This window comes from Phyllobates terribilis, unplaced genomic scaffold, assembly GCF_046119375.1.
Source record: "Phyllobates terribilis strain yellow unplaced genomic scaffold, ASM4611937v1 Scaffold_40__1_contigs__length_11209783, whole genome shotgun sequence".
In the NCBI taxonomy this organism is placed as follows: Eukaryota; Metazoa; Chordata; class Amphibia; order Anura; family Dendrobatidae; genus Phyllobates; species Phyllobates terribilis.
In genome coordinates, this window is record NW_027362800.1 from 8,951,491 (window position 1) to 8,972,576 (window position 21,086).

The 21,086-nt window shown below is 51.3% G+C and overlaps 8 non-coding genes and 1 pseudogene across 8 annotated transcripts; all 9 read right to left on the reverse strand.

The window, feature by feature from the left end:
- Positions 1-5,235: 5,235 nt before the first annotated feature.
- On the reverse strand, positions 5,236-5,313 carry LOC141186067 (U2 spliceosomal RNA; annotated as a pseudogene).
- A 1,119-nt stretch (positions 5,314-6,432) lies between these two features.
- LOC141184588 (U2 spliceosomal RNA) lies at positions 6,433-6,623 on the reverse strand. Its single transcript, XR_012259329.1, has one exon. It is a non-coding gene; the product is annotated as a U2 spliceosomal RNA (small nuclear RNA).
- Positions 6,624-7,742: 1,119 nt separating this feature from the next.
- On the reverse strand, positions 7,743-7,933 carry LOC141189902 (U2 spliceosomal RNA). Its single transcript, XR_012263943.1, has one exon. It is a non-coding gene; the product is annotated as a U2 spliceosomal RNA (small nuclear RNA).
- A 6,175-nt stretch (positions 7,934-14,108) lies between these two features.
- LOC141185184 (U2 spliceosomal RNA) lies at positions 14,109-14,299 on the reverse strand. The gene has a single exon (XR_012259870.1). It is a non-coding gene; the product is annotated as a U2 spliceosomal RNA (small nuclear RNA).
- Positions 14,300-15,419: 1,120 nt separating this feature from the next.
- On the reverse strand, positions 15,420-15,610 carry LOC141189904 (U2 spliceosomal RNA). The gene has a single exon (XR_012263945.1). It is a non-coding gene; the product is annotated as a U2 spliceosomal RNA (small nuclear RNA).
- Positions 15,611-16,731: 1,121 nt separating this feature from the next.
- LOC141189905 (U2 spliceosomal RNA) lies at positions 16,732-16,922 on the reverse strand. The gene has a single exon (XR_012263946.1). It is a non-coding gene; the product is annotated as a U2 spliceosomal RNA (small nuclear RNA).
- A 1,119-nt stretch (positions 16,923-18,041) lies between these two features.
- Positions 18,042-18,232, reverse strand: LOC141184254 (U2 spliceosomal RNA). The gene has a single exon (XR_012259027.1). It is a non-coding gene; the product is annotated as a U2 spliceosomal RNA (small nuclear RNA).
- A 1,120-nt stretch (positions 18,233-19,352) lies between these two features.
- Positions 19,353-19,543, reverse strand: LOC141189906 (U2 spliceosomal RNA). Its single transcript, XR_012263947.1, has one exon. It is a non-coding gene; the product is annotated as a U2 spliceosomal RNA (small nuclear RNA).
- Positions 19,544-20,664: 1,121 nt separating this feature from the next.
- LOC141189907 (U2 spliceosomal RNA) lies at positions 20,665-20,855 on the reverse strand. The gene has a single exon (XR_012263948.1). It is a non-coding gene; the product is annotated as a U2 spliceosomal RNA (small nuclear RNA).
- Between the last annotated feature and the right edge of the window lie 231 nt (positions 20,856-21,086).

The following is a 21,086-nucleotide window of genomic DNA, read 5'->3' on the forward strand; positions in this document are numbered from 1 at the left end:
GTGGATCAGCCTGCGGCAGTCCTGGATGGACATCCTCTCCCTCCTCAAGATGAGCCGGTTCCTGGCGACCCAAACGGCATCCTTGAAGCAGTTCATAAGGCGCCAAGCCTCCTGGATGGCTCCGACGGTATGAACCCCAGGGAAGAGTCCGTAAAGCACAGAATGGTGCGATAGGCTCGCCCTGGGGACAGAGTTCCTCAGGTCGTCCTCAAGGGCAGTCAACAGGCGCTGTGCAAATCCGCAGTCCCAAAAAGTGTGCAAAGATGTTTCCTCCACGAAGGGGCACCTTGGGCAGTACCGGGTCTTGCACAGGTTCCGGGCATGCATGAATGACCGGACGGGCAGTCCGCCCTGAATCGCCATCCACGACAAGTCCTTATGCCCGTTGGTCAGCCTGTCAGACGACACATTTGTCCACACAGTCTCCAGCGTGTCCTGGTGAAGTCCTGTGATATTCTCCACGTCATCCTTGGCTCTGATGAGCTTGTGGATAGTTTTGGGCTTCCACAAGTCGGGCTTGAGTCCCTCCAGTTGATGTTCCCCCACAAATCGAACGACGTCTCCGTAGAACCATGGCGTCGTCCAGTTGTAGGGGAAGGAGCTGTCCCACTTGTCCCAGCCGAGTCGCCTCCAAAGAGGAAGCAGGAAGAAGCGAGACATGGACCTGCCCGCGGAGCCATTCTTGACTTGCAAAGTCCGGCGGACACAATCACACACAAAAGAGGATCGCAGGAGGGTGGGGATATCTGGAACGCCCTTCCCACCCTTGCGAGGCTCCTTGTACATGACGGCCCGCCTGACTCTGTCCATCTTGGATCCCCAGACAAAGTGAAACACTGTCCTGGTAATGGCCCTGCACACAGTGACGTGTGGGGGCCAGGCCTGCGCCGTGTACTGCAAGACGGGCAGGACCTCATTACGCAGGACGAGTGCCTTACCCTCACAAGTGAGGTGTCTGAGGCTCCAGAGTCCGATCCGTTGCTTCACCTTGGCCAAGCGTTCTTGCCAGGACTTGAGGGCCGCTCCTTCCTTCCCGAACCAGACTCCCAGCACCTTGAGGAAATCCGGTTGAATGTTGAAGGGGAAGGGGGCGGAGGAGGCCGGCTGCCAATCCCCGAAGAGCATGGCTTCCGACTTCCTGCAGTTGACTTTGGCCCCTGAAGCCCGGCCGAACCTCTCACACGTCTGGACGAGGGCGTCGACTGAACCACGATCAGCGCAGAAGACGGTGACGTCGTCCATGTAGAGCGAGCACTTGACCTCGTGTCGTCCCGGACCCGGTGCGGTGATCCCTCTGATCTCTCCATTCTGCCGGATAGCCTCTGCGAAGAGTTCTATAGCACAAACAAAAAGAAGAGGTGATAGAGGGCAGCCTTGTCTGATCCCAGAGAGGACAGGGAAGGGGTCAGTCTTCCAGCCGTTCACCAACACCGAGCTGTGGATATCAAAATACATCAGACGGACATACGAACAAAACATGTTACCCAAACCTAACCGGTGCAGAGCTCGGCCCATGAACTCGTGGGAAACCCGGTCGAAGGCCTTCTCCTGATCCAAGGAGACCAGGGCCGCGTGTGCACGGCGGACCTTGATGTACTCGACCGTGTCCCGCACGAGAGCGAGGCTGTCTGCGATGCGACGTCCAGGGATGCCGCAGGTCTGGTCCGGGTGAATGATCCGTCCGATGACCGTCTTAAGTCGTGTCGCCATCGTCTTGGCCAGGATCTTGTAGTCCACGTTGAGCAGAGTGATGGGACGCCAATTCCTCAGGTCGCACCTCTCTCCCTTCCGCTTGTACAGGATCATGACCATTCCTTCCCTCAAAGATGGAGGCATTCTACCCTCCACCACCATCTCCTCGTACAGGTCCAACAGGTCCGGACAGATGAGGTCTCCCAGCGCTACATAGAGCTCCGCTGGAAGACCATCACTGCCCGGGGTCCTGCCGGTCCTAAAGGATTTAGCGGCAGAGAGCAATTCGCCCACCATCAGAGGTTTGTCCAAGGCTGCCGTGCCTGCAGGATCAAGATGGTTAGTGATACCTGACAGGAACTTATCAGCAGCATTGGGGTCGGTAGTCTTGTGGGAGTAGAGTTCGCTGTAGAAGTCGCTGACGACCCTCATCACGTCCTCCTTCCCACGTCGCATGTTTCCGCTCTCGTCTCGCAGCTCGTTCAGGGGCGTGTGACCGGCATGAAGTTTCGTGAAAAAGAATGAGTTACATTTCTCACCCTTCTCCAGATTCTCCACTTTGGAACGGAAGACGATTCTCTTGGACTCCTCCTCAAAGTGCCTTTTCAGGCTCTTCTTGGTCTCCTCCAGCTCCTCCCTCACGTCCCAGCCGCAGTGAAGAAGGTCCTGCAGCGACCGCAGCTCGCGCTGCAGCCCTCTGAAGTCCCTCCTCTTCTCACACGCCTGTTGTCGACCCTTGGCCTGAAAGAAACAGCGAAACTCAAGTTTAACATATTCCCACCAATCAGAGACTGTTTGGAAGCTACCCTTGTAGGACTGCCACATTGCGTAGGCTGCTCTCAGCTCCTCCACGACTTCATCCTGAGCCAGCAGAGCACAATTCAGCTTCCAGGAGCCGGGGCCGGACGGAAAACCGTCGCCGAGGACACCTTGTAAGTGAATGGCTCTGTGGTCGGAGAAGAAGCAGGGGACCATCGAGTGCCTACACCGCCTGACTGCCCGAGAGGTGAACACAAAGTCAATCCTGGAGCGGAGTGAGCCATCGGGTCGGCTCCACGAATAGTTCGTGGAGCCTCTCCCCATGGAGCCCACCACGTCCTGAAGAGAGGCCTCGGTTACCATCTCGATGAGCAGCTTGGACGTGATGTCCAACTTGGCAGATGTGCCAGAACTACGACCATCCTCCTCGATGGGGCAGTTGAAATCCCCGGCCATCACTAAGGTCCTGGTGGTGGCAAGCTGAAGCCGCAGGGTCTGGAAAAGCTCCAAACGCTCATTCTTCAGTGGGGATGCATACACGTTGATGAACCTGACAGGTTCTCCCGCCCAGTTGCCATCTACAACAAGAGCCCTGCCGCAGATGAGCTCCTGGACGGACTCAAGCGTGAATGCGCCCCCCCTGATCAGAATTGCGACCCCCGCAGACTTGCAGTCACCCCCACCGGACCAGTAGGATGGACCGTGGGACCACTCCCTGGCCAGATGTTTGAAGGACCTAGAGGAGGGAAGAGAACATTCCTGCAACATATAAACATCACACAACTGGGAAGTAAGGAAGGCATAAATAGTCTGACGTCTGAACTTGTCCTTGATGCTCCTGACATTAATGGAAAATAAGTTAATATTAGCCATCATGTAGGGAAAAAAGAAAAAGTTAGCGCAGGCAATACACCTTAGTTACCATTCCGGTCGGGTGGTCCCTCGTCGGTGTTGACTGCTGGTGACGGGATCACCAGCAGGCCCTCTTCCTCCATCTGGTCAAGCAGCGCGGCCTCGATCTCGGCGACCACCAGTTCCTCCTCTTCTGGCTCGGCCACCAGGGTCTCAACCATGTGCTCCATCTCTTCTGGCTCAGGGAGGGTATCCTCCTTTTCGCCTACGAAATCCAGAATCTTCTTTTTGGAGGATTCAGTAGCAGGGCTGTCCTCCACCTTCCTCTTTCCCCGGGTTGGAACTGGGGAGACAAGAAGGGGAAAATCCTCCTCGGAATAGATAGCGGCGGGTGGAGGAAAGGTTAATTCCACCGCTACCATGGTCTGGGGAGGGAGAGTGGCTGCCGGGGCAGGGGAAAGGACACCTGCTGAGGAGTAGGGGAAGGAGGAAGAGGAAGTGGAATCCTCAGCAGGGGTGGCCGGGGTGGGGGGGGATTGGACGGGGGTGGCAGGGGGAGGGATCGAGAGAGGGGTGACAGAACTCTTACCGTCCTTTGACTTTTTCTTCTGCTTCGGAGCTGCTGGGACCGTCGCTGGGGCTTTGGCCACCGACTCCTTGACCGCTTTGGCCTTGGTCGTCTCGGCTTTGGCCGCTGGGGCCTTGGTCGTCGCGTCCTTGGCCTTCACAGGCCTGGTCGTCGGGGCCTTGTCCTCCGGAGCTGGGGTCGACGCAACCACCGATGCCCAGGATCTCTCACGCTTGGGGCAATCCTTGTACAGATGAGCCGCCAGCCCACACAGGTTGCAGGACGTCTTCTTCGGGCAGTCCTTCGAGCTGTGTCCCGTCACTCGACAAATCCTGCAGGCATCCTCCTTGCAGTCCTTCATCTCGTGGCCGTTCTTGCCGCATCTCCTGCAGTTCCGCGGCATGTCCGGGTAATAGATGAGGCCGTAGGAGTTGCCCAGGGAGAATGTCGGGGGCAGGTGCCGAAGTCCGTCTGAGTACGCCAGGTCCCTGTGAAGTCTAACGGTCACCGACCACTTACCTGTCCAGAAGCCGAGTCCATTCAGGATGTGAGAGGGTTCCTTCACAACCAAACAGAAGCGTCTCAGGAAGGTACAGATGTCTTGGCCTGGGGTGTGCGGGTTGCGCATGGAGACCGTGATCCTCCTTTCGTCCCTCTGGATAGGGCAGCTACCTGTAAAGGCAGAGAAAGAATTATCCGGTCCTTTTGCGCTTACCATTTCCCAGAACCTCCTGCAGGTGTTCACAGTGGCGAAGGTGACGAAGAAGATCCCCGTCAAGAAGGTCTGGATGCTGAGGGTGTCCGATCTGGAGAAGCCTCGATCCAGCAGCATCTTCTGGCAGAACATGTCCGAGGACATGTCCGGCACCCTCCCATCCACTTCCTTCAGCTTCAGGGCCACCGTCTGCCGCATCCATGGCTCCAGGGCTGGAGCTTCGTGGCGGGGCTTCTGGGGTCCCTTCTGCTGGCCAGTCGTGGAGGCAGAGTCCTTGGGGTCAGAATCGTCTCCTGGCTGGGCCCTCCTGGCTGTCCCCTGCTCCAGGCTCTTCTTTTCGGCCTTCCTCGCAGCGCTTGCCATGGCTTTCCTCCTGCAGTTACTTCTTGGAGCTGGATCTGGAACTCTTCCCGGAATGGGTGGAGCTATGCAGATTCTTCTCCCGTCGTGCTCTGGACAAATTCCCCGAAAGGTCTTTGTCTCGATGATTTTCTTCCTCGAAGATTCCACAGGACAGCCCGATTCTTCTCCCAGTCTTCGTCTTCTTCTGGATTCTTTAGAGCTTCTTCCTCCCACCGATATCCGCCTTCCTTCTCCGATGTCAGCTGGGCTCCGAAGCTCTTCTCCTTCCGAGTTCGATCGCTCTCGTCAAGTGTAGATCGTAGCTCTTGTGTTCTTAAAAGAACAGATACTACACTTGATCTTAGCCAAAAGGCCGAGAAGCGATAACCAGAATTGGTTTCCGACTACGGTGCCACCCAAGGATTCTGAAAAGTCCATTTGTGGAGATGGCCACCTGGACCCCCGTTAAGAAGACATGCTGTCAACCTCTAGATCCCTCACATGCCTGCACTTTTCGGCTTGCTGCTGCTGCAATCCACGCGTTTTAGATCTGCATAACTCCACCTCTTTTAGCACAGTACCCTCAACCCCCGGCTGTTCCCACCCGCCTCAACACCGTTGGAAGGGAGGAGAACCAATTAAGGCGGGGGGGGGTGGAACGAGCAGCTGTCTACCCTTAGCAGGAGGGTTGCTGATTAATTACCTCTCCTGCTGCTGCTGCTGCTGGCTGTCCAGCAGCAGACTGAAGGTGGCTGCTGCTGTGCGCAGATATATAAAGGCTCAGAGCCTATTATGACACGCGCAGCCAGCGTTCCATTGCCACATTCCGTCTACTGCAGGCGGGATACCTGGATGGCTGAATGTCACTGAGAAGCTCACAGAGACCGCCATAAGCAACAGTTTAAAAGAATGCCACAGACTAATCAACCAAACTTTTTGGGTTGGTTTCTCTTTTATAGTCTGCAGGCATTAAATGAAAGAAGTCAGTGTTCCAGCAGAGGGAGACAACGTTTCAGAAAAGGCATTGTAGCAAACCAAAAAAGAAATTTTAAGCGCAGCAGAGTAACCAGCTCACATACCTGTTAGCTCAGGTGAGTTTAAAAGGCTGCTGTTGATAACAAGGGCATTTGCTAAATAGATGCTGTGTGTGCAACAATATACTGAAAGGTCAATTATATTGTGCAGCTTATCTCACCACCTGTAGTTATTTAGGTGAAAGCTCCAAAATGCTTGCCTAATATGTCTGTTTATCCAAAAGGAAGTATAGAGGGAGAGCTAGATAGATAGCATTGCATTACATTACATTACATGGCAATGCAATGCACAGTTGCTGAAGTTGAACCAAAATGAGCTTGTCATCTGGCTTCTGCAACTTTTAACATGAAAAATCCAATGAGGAGAAGAAAAGCAAAGCCAAAGAGTCCATCCCAAAATCCGACAAACAAGCAAAATGAACAAAAAGCATTGAATTCAATTCTTTCTGATTTTAGAAACTGCATTAAAGAAGGGGTGCACCGGTCCTGGAGATACTGCAATACCAGGTCAATGCGTGGAGTGGACAGAGCAAGCTCTTTTTCCATCTCCCTGTTCTAAAAATCCATTTAATATATGGTCCCCAGATAGGAGACGTATCAGATATTAAACTGATAAGAACAGATACTACACTTGATCTTAGCCAAAAGGCCGAGAAGCGATAACCAGAATTGGTTTCCGACTACGGTGCCACCCAAGGATTCTGAAAAGTCCATTTGTGGAGATGGCCACCTGGACTCCCGTTAAGAAGACATGCTGTCAACCTCTAGATCCCTCACATGCCTGCACTTTTCGGCTTGCTGCTGCTGCAATCCACGCGTTTTAGATCTGCATAACTCCACCTCTTTTAGCACAGTACCCTCAACCCCCGGCTGTTCCCACCCGCCTCAACACTGTTGGAAGGGAGGAGAACCAATTAAGGCGGGGGGGGGGGGTGGAACGAGCAGCTGTCTACCCTTAGCAGGAGGGTTGCTGATTAATTACCTCTCCTGCTGCTGCTGCTGGCTGTCCAGCAGCAGACTGAAGGTGGCTGCTGCTGTGCGCAGGTATATAAAGGCTCAGAGCCTATTATGACACGCGCAGCCAGCGTTCCATTGCCACATTCCGTCTACTGCAGGCGGGATACCTGGATGGCTGAATGTCACTGAGAAGCTCACAGAGACCGCCATAAGCAACAGTTTAAAAGAATGCCACAGACTAATCAACCAAACTTTTTGGGTTGGTTTCTCTTTTATAGTCTGCAGGCATTAAATGAAAGAAGTCAGTGTTCCAGCAGAGGGAGACAACGTTTCAGAAAAGGCATTGTAGCAAACCAAAAAAGAAATTTTAAGCGCAGCAGAGTAACCAGCTCACATACCTGTTAGCTCAGGTGAGTTTAAAAGGCTGCTGTTGATAACAAGGGCATTTGCTAAATAGATGGTATGTGTGCAACAACATACTGAAAGGTCAATTATATTGTGCAGCTTATCTCACCACCTGTAGTTATTTAGGTGAAAGCTCCAAAATGCTTGCCTAATATGTCTGTTTATCCAAAAGGAAGTATAGAGGGAGAGCTAGATAGATAGCATTGCATTACATTACATTACATGGCAATGCAATGCACAGTTGCTGAAGTTGAACCAAAATGAGCTTGTCATCTGGCTTCTGCAACTTTTAACATGAAAAATCCAATGAGGAGAAGAAAAGCAAAGCCAAAGAGTCCATCCCAAAATCCGACAAACAAGCAAAATGAACAAAAAGCATTGAATTCAATTCTTTCTGATTTTAGAAACTGCATTAAAGAAGGGGTGCACCGGTCCTGGAGATACTGCAATACCAGGTCAATGCGTGGAGTGGACAGAGCAAGCTCTTTTTCCATCTCCCTGTTCTAAAAATCCATTTAATATATGGTCCCCAGATAGGGGACGTATCAGATATTAAACTGATAAGAACAGATACTACACTTGATCTTAGCCAAAAGGCCGAGAAGCGATAACCAGAATTGGTTTCCGACTACGGTGCCACCCAAGGATTCTGAAAAGTCCATTTGTGGAGATGGCCACCTGGACTCCCGTTAAGAAGACATGCTGTCAACCTCTAGATCCCTCACATGCCTGCACTTTTCGGCTTGCTGCTGCTGCAATCCACGCGTTTTAGATCTGCATAACTCCACCTCTTTTAGCACAGTACCCTCAACCCCCGGCTGTTCCCACCCGCCTCAACACCGTTGGAAGGGAGGAGAACCAATTAAGGCGGGGGGGGGGTGGAACGAGCAGCTGTCTACCCTTAGCAGGAGGGTTGCTGATTAATTACCTCTCCTGCTGCTGCTGCTGCTGGCTGTCCAGCAGCAGACTGAAGGTGGCTGCTGCTGTGCGCAGGTGACGCGCCCCCTGGGACATATTCCTTTTTGAGGGGAATACCCGGCACCGGATCAGATGGGGGGTTGTAGTCTCCGAGCGGCTGTGACCCGGTCCCGTGCCCAGGGCGTCAAGCTATGTGTTATGTGGCAGTCCTTACTGATGTTATTAGAGTTCTTTTTGTGTCGACTACGCCACCCGTTGTAATGCGGTCACTGTGGCCGCCGCTGCAGCAGGGTCCGCTGAGGCTGATGGTGGATGTGCAGCTTGGTGGGATAACCCCCAATGGGAGGGGTATAGCCTCAGAGGGGACAGGCGCAGAGGATGGGGGTTGTGGTGGTGCAGCATAGATGATAAAGGAAGACAGAGTCGGGTTGTGCAGTTAAGGGTTTTACTCACTGCTGATGTTCCTGGTCACTCTAGCTCCAAGTGACCACCCGAGCCGTGCTGCGTCCACCAGGTCCTGGATCCGGCCAACCCCCAAACAAGTCCGGAGCGTGGCCCTGAGCTCCCCCTCTGTCCTTTCTTCAGCCGTCCCCACCAGTGATTCACCTAAGTCCAGCTCCCTCGGGCCTTCTGTTGGGCAACCTTTGGCCTTAGGTTCCCTGACCCTTCCTGTGGTGTGCCTTCAGGGTGAATGTAGTGGGTGACCGTGACAGACACTGCCCACGGTCTCCGGTCTCTGGCTGGGGAATGTCTTTACCCCCACCAGCTTGGGTTCCGGTACCCTCTTGCTGACTCCTCACCCGGTGCTCTAATTTGGGTTCTTGGGTCCCTTCTTTGTCTCCCTCTGGGTCTTTCTTCACTCCACTCTCTCTCTTCAGGGCCTCTCTTTCTTTCAGCTGCTCCTCTGCCAGCTTCCGCTCCTCCTCTCCTGCTGACTTGTCCTCTGCACTGACTGACTCTCTGCGTCTGACAGGCTCCTCTGCGTCTGACCCTGATCTAAGTTGGTGCCCTCCTTATATATCCCTCTATGTGTGAGCTCAGGTGACCAGCACCCAATGAGCTCCTATCACTACCCAGACTGCTCCCCCTATCTGCCCCTACACTACATGGGATGTTCCTCCCCCCTCCCACTCCAGCCAGGAACAGGCTCGGTCGCACCTGCACATTTCTAAGTGGGAGTGCCGTCGGCCTGCTCCCCGGAAATGGGATGTATGTAGTGCATGCAGTCTATCTGAGCTCAGTTCCACACTCCATCCTTACCCGGGAGTGGAATATCACACCTCTGGCTGAGGTGCAATACCCCTGTAGCAGCCGGATCCTCAGGGTGCTACATTCCCCCCTGGCAAATCACAGCACGTCCTCGGGCTGTAAAGACATAAAACACCATAACATACAAAAATTTTTTTTTTTTTTCTTCATATAAACATATAAAACATATAAAACATTATATAAAACAGTAGATATATTTATATAAATAACATTCTCGTCGTCTCTTTCTTTCTTCCTCCTCTGGTCACCGTGCAACTCGTGACCAGGTAAAGTGCGACCGAAAAGCACTTTCTCATAAAACCAGTAGGGGGCGCCTTAGAAAGCGCAACTATGTACAGGGGAGTTTGGCCGTTCTCAGTCCCCGGCCAAGTAAAGGGATGGCTGCTCACAGTCCTCAGCCTGGTTTGGGTAGGGGACACACGGGTTAAACTGTTCACTGGTCCCTACGGGGACTAAACTTTAAAGCAGCCACGGTTACTTGGGTACCCCGACAGGTAACTATATACAGTCCTTTGTACTATCTCAGTCATAGTACCTTCTAGCCTTGAACCCGTCCGGGTCTTCTGGCTCCTCCTCCCTACACCGCAACTCCTCCTCTGTCAGGCGATGCACGTGGAGGGCGTAAGGTCCCTTGGCACACTTGTGCCGGGTGAACGTTACCTCGTCACCGACGTAGAGGTCACGGCCTTTGTGACCCTCTGGCAGGTGGGACTCGACATCCCGTCGGGTAACGAAGACGTCACCCATGGTGTTCCGGTCCTTTATGAAGCCCCACCCATGCTGCGCATTAAACTTTATTACCGTCCCGATGGTACGGGGACGATCTGCTGCATAGGGGTCCCTTCTGGTCCGACTCTTTTGCTCCGCGCTGCGGGTCCGGGCCCATTGCTCTCTGACCCGCCTCTCCTCCCGTTCTCTCTTAAACTCGGCCAGCTGTTGACGGCAACACTCTGTGCGTTCAGCTGCAGCTGCCCGAGTCTCTCCGGTGAACCCCATCAAATCTTCTCCCGTGGGGTCCCACACGAATTGGGCTTCTTCTAGTGGAGGCGAGACCCGAGTCACGGGCTTTGGAGCCGGGATCAGGGGCTCACACAGGGGACCTAACTTCTTTTGTCGCTCCAGTTCCAAGAATTCTTCGGGCCAGATGAAGGGCCGCCCGTCCGGCCACGCTAGCTGGCTGAAGGGGTCCTCTCCCAGATTTGGCACCCTTGATGTTACGGGTGCGGGCGCGATGGTGGGGGCGCCCAGGTTGCCCAGGCCTTGCGGCCAGGCCTGGGGCATCTGGAAGGTAAATGGAACTGTTAACACGGCGGCACCCTGGGCCACCTGGCCTTGCGACCAGGCCGGAGGCTCCGCGGAGGTAGATGGCTCTGCTGGGGATGCGGCGCCCGGAAACGCTAGGCCTTGCGACCAGGCCGGAGGCTTCCCTTCCTTCGCCACGCTCCGGGTCACGACGCGTGACGTCACTGGGGTCGCGACGGCGGCTTCCGGTCGGGGCCTAGTCGGTGGCGGTGTCATGGCGGTCTCGGGTACGGCAGGGGGACTTTCGGGCTCTGCGACGGGGAGCTGGGGCAGGTAAGTGGTCTTCCGGTATGGGGTATAGGCATCCCCCTTACCTGCTGCCATGCGTCTCGCTCCCTCTTCTGCGCCGTCTCCGGCCTTGGGTCCTCCCGCGTCATCCGCAGAGGTAGTCGGTGTCTTCTTCCAAGGGAGCGGGTTCCGTGGACGGGTTCCAGCTTGCTGGGCCATCTCCCGGCCCCACTCCGCCAGGATCTCCCTCTGCACTCGGGCCATCCTTCCCGCGAGGCCCTCCAGGGCACTCCGCGCGCACTCCCGATCTCGGGGAAGCTGCGCCAGGATCTCCGCTAAGCCTAGCGGGGTTGTTGACTCTAGCAGGCTCCTGACCATCGGGTCGGTGCTGCTCTGCTCTTCTTCCGGCAGGCTCCTGGCCAGCGGGCCGGTGCTGCTCTGCTCTCCTCTTTCTTCCTTTTGCAGGCTCCTGGCCAGCGGGCCGGTGCTGCACTGCTGCCGCTCCATTCCCGGGTCTACTCTTTCTCTCCTCGACTCCGGGTGCTCTTGCTCTGGACACCTCGCCTCCGGGTGCGCTCGTTCTAGACTGCTCCAAGCGACACCCATCTTTGCTCTTTTCTTTCGTCTCCTCCCACTTCGAGGGCGGTCCCGGGGCAACTCGGTGACTGTCAGCTCCAGGGGTAGTTCTTTCACGCTGACTGACACCTCCAGCATCACAGTCTCTGTTGGTGGGGGCGGTTTCCACTTTTGGCGCCATTTTCTGTCCCGGCCCACGATGGGAGGTGGCCTCTTGCCCTCCTTTGGCACGCCCATAATGGCGTCCGCTGCTCTTCCAAGGCGGGAAATCTGCGGTTTTGGCGGGAATCGCTTCCCAGTGGCGGGAAACTCTGCAGATGGCGGGAACAAGCTGGAAATGGCGGACAATCGGCGGGAAACGACTGGTGATGGAGTCCGATGGCGTGGACCCTCCGGAACCGGCAGGAGTCTTCTTTCTGAGGTAAACTTGCACTTTTCTTCAGGCACGCAGTACCCGGGTGTTGCGGGCACGTAATCCTGCCGACTACGCCAAAGTTGACGCGCCCCCTGGGACATATTCCTTTTTGAGGGGAATACCCGGCACCGGATCAGATGGGGGGTTGTAGTCTCTGAGCGGCTGTGACCCGGTCCCGTGCCCAGGGCGTCAAGCTATGTGTTATGTGGCAGTCCTTACTGATGTTATTAGAGTTATTTTTGTGTCGACTACGCCACCCGTTGTAATGCGGTCACTGTGGCCGCCGCTGCAGCAGGGTCCGCTGAGGCTGATGGTGGATGTGCAGCTTGGTGGGATAACCCCCAACGGGAGGGGTATAGCCTCAGAGGGGACAGGCGCAGAGGATGGGGGTTGTGGTGGTGCAGCATAGATGATAAAGGAAGACAGAGTCGGGTTGTGCAGTTAAGGGTTTTACTCACTGCTGATGTTCCTGGTCACTCTAGCTCCAAGTGACCACCCGAGCCGTGCTGCGTCCACCAGGTCCTGGATCCGGCCAACCCCCAAACAAGTCCGGAGCGTGGCCCTGAGCTCCCCCTCTGTCCTTTCTTCAGCCGTCCCCACCAGTGATTCACCTAAGTCCAGCTCCCTCGGGCCTTCTGTTGGGCAACCTTTGGCCTTAGGTTCCCTGACCCTTCCTGTGGTGTGCCTTCAGGGTGAATGTAGTGGGTGACCGTGACAGACACTGCCCACGGTCTCCGGTCTCTGGCTGGGGAATGTCTTTACCCCCACCAGCTTGGGTTCCGGTACCCTCTTGCTGACTCCTCACCCGGTGCTCTAATTTGGGTTCTTGGGTCCCTTCTTTGTCTCCCTCTGGGTCTTTCTTCACTCCACTCTCTCTCTTCAGGGCCTCTCTTTCTTTCAGCTGCTCCTCTGCCAGCTTCCGCTCCTCCTCTCCTGCTGACTTGTCCTCTGCACTGACTGACTCTCTGCGTCTGACAGGCTCCTCTGCGTCTGACCCTGATCTAAGTTGGTGCCCTCCTTATATATCCCTCTATGTGTGAGCTCAGGTGACCAGCACCCAATGAGCTCCTATCACTACCCAGACTGCTCCCCCTATCTGCCCCTACACTACATGGGATGTTCCTCCCCCCTCCCACTCCAGCCAGGAATAGGCTCGGTCGCACCTGCACATTTCTAAGTGGGAGTGCCGTCGGCCTGCTCCCCGGAAATGGGATGTATGTAGTGCATGCAGTCTATCTGAGCTCAGTTCCACACTCCATCCTTACCCGGGAGTGGAATATCACACCTCTGGCTGAGGTGCAATACCCCTGTAGCAGCCGGATCCTCAGGGTGCTACACAGGTATATAAAGGCTCAGAGCCTATTATGACACGCGCAGCCAGCGTTCCATTGCCACATTCCGTCTACTGCAGGCGGGATACCTGGATGGCTGAATGTCACTGAGAAGCTCACAGAGACCGCCATAAGCAACAGTTTAAAAGAATGCCACAGACTAATCAACCAAACTTTTTGGGTTGGTTTCTCTTTTATAGTCTGCAGGCATTAAATGAAAGAAGTCAGTGTTCCAGCAGAGGGAGACAACGTTTCAGAAAAGGCATTGTAGCAAACCAAAAAAGAAATTTTAAGCGCAGCAGAGTAACCAGCTCACATACCTGTTAGCTCAGGTGAGTTTAAAAGGCTGCTGTTGATAACAAGGGCATTTGCTAAATAGATGGTGTGTGTGCAACAATATACTGAAAGGTCAATTATATTGTGCAGCTTATCTCACCACCTGTAGTTATTTAGGTGAAAGCTCCAAAATGCTTGCCTAATATGTCTGTTTATCCAAAAGGAAGTATAGAGGGAGAGCTAGATAGATAGCATTGCATTACATTACATTACATGGCAATGCAATGCACAGTTGCTGAAGTTGAACCAAAATGAGCTTGTCATCTGGCTTCTGCAACTTTTAACATGAAAAATCCAATGAGGAGAAGAAAAGCAAAGCCAAAGAGTCCATCCCAAAATCCGACAAACAAGCAAAATGAACAAAAAGCATTGAATTCAATTCTTTCTGATTTTAGAAACTGCATTAAAGAAGGGGTGCACCGGTCCTGGAGATACTGCAATAACAGGTCAATGCGTGGAGTGGACAGAGCAAGCTCTTTTTCCATCTCCCTGTTCTAAAAATCCATTTAATATATGGTCCCCAGATAGGGGACGTATCAGATATTAAACTGATAAGAACAGATACTACACTTGATCTTAGCCAAAAGGCCGAGAAGCGATAACCAGAATTGGTTTCCGACTACGGTGCCACCCAAGGATTCTGAAAAGTCCATTTGTGGAGATGGCCACCTGGACTCCCGTTAAGAAGACATGCTGTCAACCTCTAGATCCCTCACATGCCTGCACTTTTCGGCTTGCTGCTGCTGCAATCCACGCGTTTTAGATCTGCATAACTCCACCTCTTTTAGCACAGTACCCTCAACCCCCGGCTGTTCCCACCCGCCTCAACACCGTTGGAAGGGAGGAGAACCAATTAAGGCGGGGGGGGTGTGGAACGAGCAGCTGTCTACCCTTAGCAGGAGGGTTGCTGATTAATTACCTCTCCTGCTGCTGCTGCTGCTGGCTGTCCAGCAGCAGACTGAAGGTGGCTGCTGCTGTGCGCAGGTATATAAAGGCTCAGAGCCTATTAAGACACGCGCAGCCAGCGTTCCATTGCCACATTCCGTCTACTGCAGGCGGGATACCTGGATGGCTGAATGTCACTGAGAAGCTCACAGAGACCGCCATAAGCAACAGTTTAAAAGAATGCCACAGACTAATCAACCAAACTTTTTGGGTTGGTTTCTCTTTTATAGTCTGCAGGCATTAAATGAAAGAAGTCAGTGTTCCAGCAGAGGGAGACAACGTTTCAGAAAAGGCATTGTAGCAAACCAAAAAAGAAATTTTAAGCGCAGCAGAGTAACCAGCTCACATAAGTGTTAGCTCAGGTGAGTTTAAAAGGCTGCTGTTGATAACAAGGGCATTTGCTAAATAGATGGTGTGTGTGCAACAATATACTGAAAGGTCAATTATATTGTGCAGCTTATCTCACCACCTGTAGTTATTTAGGTGAAAGCTCCAAAATGCTTGCCTAATATGTCTGTTTATCCAAAAGGAAGTATAGAGGGAGAGCTAGATAGATAGCATTGCATTACATTACATTACATGGCAATGCAATGCACAGTTGCTGAAGTTGAACCAAAATGAGCTTGTCATCTGGCTTCTGCAACTTTTAACATGAAAAATCCTATGAGGAGAAGAAAAGCAAAGCCAAAGAGTCCATCCCAAAATCCGACAAACAAGCAAAATGAACAAAAAGCATTGAATTCAATTCTTTCTGATTTTAGAAACTGCATTAAAGAAGGGGTGCACCGGTCCTGGAGATACTGCAATACCAGGTCAATGCGTGGAGTGGACAGAGCAAGCTCTTTTTCCATCTCCCTGTTCTAAAAATCCATTTAATATATGGTCCCCAGATAGGGGACGTATCAGATATTAAACTGATAAGAACAGATACTACACTTGATCTTAGCCAAAAGGCCGAGAAGCGATAACCAGAATTGGTTTCCGACTACGGTGCCACCCAAGGATTCTGAAAAGTCCATTTGTGGAGATGGCCACCTGGACTCCCGTTAAGAAGACATGCTGTCAACCTCTAGATCCCTCACATGCCTGCACTTTTCGGCTTGCTGCTGCTGCAATCCACGCGTTTTAGATCTGCATAACTCCACCTCTTTTAGCACAGTACCCTCAACCCCCGGCTGTTCCCACCCGCCTCAACACCGTTGGAAGGGAGGAGAACCAATTAAGGCGGGGGGGGGGGTGGAACGAGCAGCTGTCTACCCTTAGCAGGAGGGTTGCTGATTAATTACCTCTCCTGCTGCTGCTGCTGCTGGCTGTCCAGCAGCAGACTGAAGGTGGCTGCTGCTGTGCGCAGGTATATAAAGGCTCAGAGCCTATTATGACACGCGCAGCCAGCGTTCCATTGCCACATTCCGTCTACTGCAGGCGGGATACCTGGATGGCTGAATGTCACTGAGAAGCTCACAGAGACCGCCATAAGCAACAGTTTAAAAGAATGCCACAGACTAATCAACCAAACTTTTTGGGTTGGTTTCTCTTTTATAGTCTGCAGGCATTAAATGAAAGAAGTCAGTGTTCCAGCAGAGGGAGACAACGTTTCAGAAAAGGCATTGTAGCAAACCAAAAAATAAATTTTAAGCGCAGCAGAGTAACCAGCTCACATACCTGTTAGCTCAGGTGAGTTTAAAAGGCTGCTGTTGATAACAAGGGCATTTGCTAAATAGATGGTGTGTGTGCAACAATATACTGAAAGGTCAATTATATTGTGCAGCTTATCTCACCACCTGTAGTTATTTAGGTGAAAGCTCCAAAATGCTTGCCTAATATGTCTGTTTATCCAAAAGGAAGTATAGAGGGAGAGCTAGATAGATAGCATTGCATTACATTACATTACATGGCAATGCAATGCACAGTTGCTGAAGTTGAACCAAAATGAGCTTGTCATCTGGCTTCTGCAACTTTTAACATGAAAAATCCAATGAGGAGAAGAAAAGCAAAGCCAAAGAGTCCATCCCAAAATCCGACAAACAAGCAAAATGAACAAAAAGCATTGAATTCAATTCTTTCTGATTTTAGAAACTGCATTAAAGAAGGGGTGCACCGGTCCTGGAGATACTGCAATACCAGGTCAATGCGTGGAGTGGACAGAGCAAGCTCTTTTTCCATCTCCCTGTTCTAAAAATCCATTTAATATATGGTCCCCAGATAGGGGACGTATCAGATATTAAACTGATAAGAACAGATACTACACTTGATCTTAGCCAAAAGGCCGAGAAGCGATAACCAGAATTGGTTTCCGACTACGGTGCCACCCAAGGATTCTGAAAAGTCCATTTGTGGAGATGGCCACCTGGACTCCCGTTAAGAAGACATGCTGTCAACCTCTAGATCCCTCACATGCCTGCACTTTTCGGCTTGCTGCTGCTGCAATCCACGCGTTTTAGATCTGCATAACTCCACCTCTTTTAGCACAGTACCCTCAACCCCCGGCTGTTCCCACCCGCCTCAACACCGTTGGAAGGGAGGAGAACCAATTAAGGCGGGGGGGGGTGGAACGAGCAGCTGTCTACCCTTAGCAGGAGGGTTGCTGATTAATTACCTCTCCTGCTGCTGCTGCTGCTGGCTGTCCAGCAGCAGACTGAAGGTGGCTGCTGCTGTGCGCAGGTATATAAAGGCTCAGAGCCTATTATGACACGCGCAGCCAGCGTTCCATTGCCACATTCCGTCTAATGCAGGCGGGATACCTGGATGGCTGAATGTCACTGAGAAGCTCACAGAGACCGCCATAAGCAACAGTTTAAAAGAATGCCACAGACTAATCAACCAAACTTTTTGGGTTGGTTTCTCTTTTATAGTCTGCAGGCATTAAATGAAAGAAGTCAGTGTTCCAGCAGAGGGAGACAACGTTTCAGAAAAGGCATTGTAGCAAACCAAAAAAGAAATTTTAAGCGCAGCAGAGTAACCAGCTCACATACCTGTTAGCTCAGGTGAGTTTAAAAGGCTGCTGTTGATAACAAGGGCATTTGCTAAATAGATGGTGTGTGTGCAACAATATACTGAAAGGTCAATTATATTGTGCAGCTTATCTCACCACCTGTAGTTATTTAGGTGAAAGCTCCAAAATGCTTGCCTAATATGTCTGTTTATCCAAAAGGAAGTATAGAGGGAGAGCTAGATAGATAGCATTGCATTACATTACATTACATGGCAATGCAATGCACAGTTGCTGAAGTTGAACCAAAATGAGCTTGTCATCTGGCTTCTGCAACTTTTAACATGAAAAATCCAATGAGGAGAAGAAAAGCAAAGCCAAAGAGTCCATCCCAAAATCCGACAAACAAGCAAAATGAACAAAAAGCATTGAATTCAATTCTTTCTGATTTTAGAAACTGCATTAAAGAAGGGGTGCACCAGTCCTGGAGATACTGCAATACCAGGTCAATGCGTGGAGTGGACAGAGCAAGCTCTTTTTCCATCTCCCTGTTCTAAAAATCCATTTAATATATGGTCCCCAGATAGGGGACGTATCAGATATTAAACTGATAAGAACAGATACTACACTTGATCTTAGCCAAAAGGCCGAGAAGCGATAACCAGAATTGGTTTCCGACTACGGTGCCACCCAAGGATTCTGAAAAGTCCATTTGTGGAGATGGCCACCTGGACTCCCGTTAAGAAGACATGCTGTCAACCTCTAGATCCCTCACATGCCTGCACTTTTCGGCTTGCTGCTGCTGAAATCCACGCGTTTTAGATCTGCATAACTCCACCTCTTTTAGCACAGTACCCTCAACCCCCGGCTGTTCCCACCCGCCTCATCACCGTTGGAAGGGAGGAGAACCAATTAAGGCGGGGGGGGGGTGGAACGAGCAGCTGTCTACCCTTAGCAGGAGGGTTGCTGATTAATTACCTCTCCTGCTGCTGCTGCTGCTGGCTGTCCAGCAGCAGACTGAAGGTGGCTGCTGCTGTGCGCAGGTATATAAAGGCTCAGAGCCTATTATGACACGCGCAGCCAGCGTTCCATTGCCACATTCCGTCTACTGCAGGCGGGATACCTGGATGGCTGAATGTCACTGAGAAGCTCACAGAGACCGCCATAAGCAACAGTTTAAAAGAATGCCACAGACTAATCAACCAAACTTTTTGGGTTGGTTTCTCTTTTATAGTCTGCAGGCATTAAATGAAAGAAGTCAGTGTTCCAGCAGAGGGAGACAACGTTTCAGAAAAGGCATTGTAGCAAACCAAAAAAGAAATTTTAAGCGCAGCAGAGTAACCAGCTCACATACCTGTTAGCTCAGGTGAGTTTAAAAGGCTGCTGTTGATAACAAGGGCATTTGCTAAATAGATGGTGTGTGTGCAACAATATACTGAAAGGTCAATTATATTGTGCAGCTTATCTCACCACCTGTAGTTATTTAGGTGAAAGCTCCAAAATGCTTGCCTAATATGTCTGTTTATCCAAAAGGAAGTATAGAGGGAGAGCTAGATAGATAGCATTGCATTACATTACATTACATGGCAATGCAATGCACAGTTGCTGAAGTTGAACCAAAATGAGCTTGTCATCTGGCTTCTGCAACTTTTAACATGAAAAATCCAATGAGGAGAAGAAAAGCAAAGCCAAAGAGTCCATCCCAAAATCCGACAAACAAGCAAAATTAACAAAAAGCATTGAATTCAATTCTTTCTGATTTTAGAAACTGCATTAAAGAAGGGGTGCACCGGTCCTGGAGATACTGCAATACCAGGTCAATGCGTGGAGTGGACAGAGCAAGCTCTTTTTCCATCTCCCTGTTCTAAAAATCCATTTAATATATGGTCCCCAGATAGGGGACGTATCAGATATTAAACTGATAAGAACAGATACTACACTTGATCTTAGCCAAAAGGCCGAGAAGCGATAACCAGAATTGGTTTCCGACTACGGTGCCACCCAAGGATTCTGAAAAGTCCATTTGTGGAGATGGCCACCTGGACTCCCGTTAAGAAGACATGCTGTCAACCTCTAGATCCCTCACATGCCTGCACTTTTCGGCTTGCTGCTGCTGCAATCCACGCGTTTTAGATCTGCATAACTCCACCTCTTTTAGCACAGTACCCTCAACCCCCGGCTGTTCCCACCCGCCTCAACACCGTTGGAAGGGAGGAGAACCAATTAAGGTGGGGGGGGGGGTGGAACGAGCAGCTGTCTACCCTTAGCAGGAGGGTTGCTGATTAATTACCTCTCCTGCTGCTGCTGCTGCTGGCTGTCCAGCAGCAGACTGAAGGTGGCTGCTGCTGTGCGCAGGTATATAAAGGCTCAGAGCCTATTATGACACGCGCAGCCAGCGTTCCATTGCCACATTCCGTCTACTGCAGGCGGGATACCTGGATGGCTGAATGTCACTGAGAAGCTCACAGAGACCGCCATAAGCAACAGTTTAAAAGAATGCCACAGACTAATCAACCAAACTTTTTGGGTTGGTTTCTCTTTTATAGTCTGCAGGCATTAAATGAAAGAAGTCAGTGTTCCAGCAGAGGGAGACAACGTTTCAGAAAAGGCATTGTAGCAAACCAAAAAATAAATTTTAAGCGCAGCAGAGTAACCAGCTCACATACCTGTTAGCTCAGGTGAGTTTAAAAGGCTGCTGTTGATAACAAGGGCATTTGCTAAATAGATGGTGTGTGTGCAATAATATACTGAAAGGTCAATTATATTGTGCAGCTTATCTCACCACCTGTAGTTATTTAGGTGAAAGCTCCAAAATGCTTGCCTAATATGTCTGTTTATCCAAAAGGAAGTATAGAGGGAGAGCTAGATAGATAGCATTGCATTACATTACATTACATGGCAATGCAATGCACAGTTGCTGAAGTTGAACCAAAATGAGCTTGTCATCTGGCTTCTGCAACTTTTAACATGAAAAATCCAATGAGGAGAAGAAAAGCAAAGCCAAAGAGTCCATCCCAAAATCCGACAAACAAGCAAAATGAACAAAAAGCATTGAATTCAATTCTTTCTGATTTTAGAAACTGCATTAAAGAAGGGGTGCACCGGTCCTGGAGATACTGCAATACCAGGTCAATGCGTGGAGTGGACAGAGCAAGCTCTTTTTCCATCTCCCTGTTCTAAAAATCCATTTAATATATGGTCCCCAGATAGGGGACGTATCAGATATTAAACTGATAAGAACAGATACTACACTTGATCTTAGCCAAAAGGCCGAGAAGCGATAACCAGAATTGGTTTCCGACTACGGTGCCACCCAAGGATTCTGAAAAGTCCATTTGTGGAGATGGCCACCTGGACTCCCGTTAAGAAGACATGCTGTCAACCTCTAGATCCCTCACATGCCTGCACTTTTCGGCTTGCTGCTGCTGCAATCCACGCGTTTTAGATCTGCATAACTCCACCTCTTTTAGCACAGTACCCTCAACCCCCGGCTGTTCCCACCCGCCTCAACAC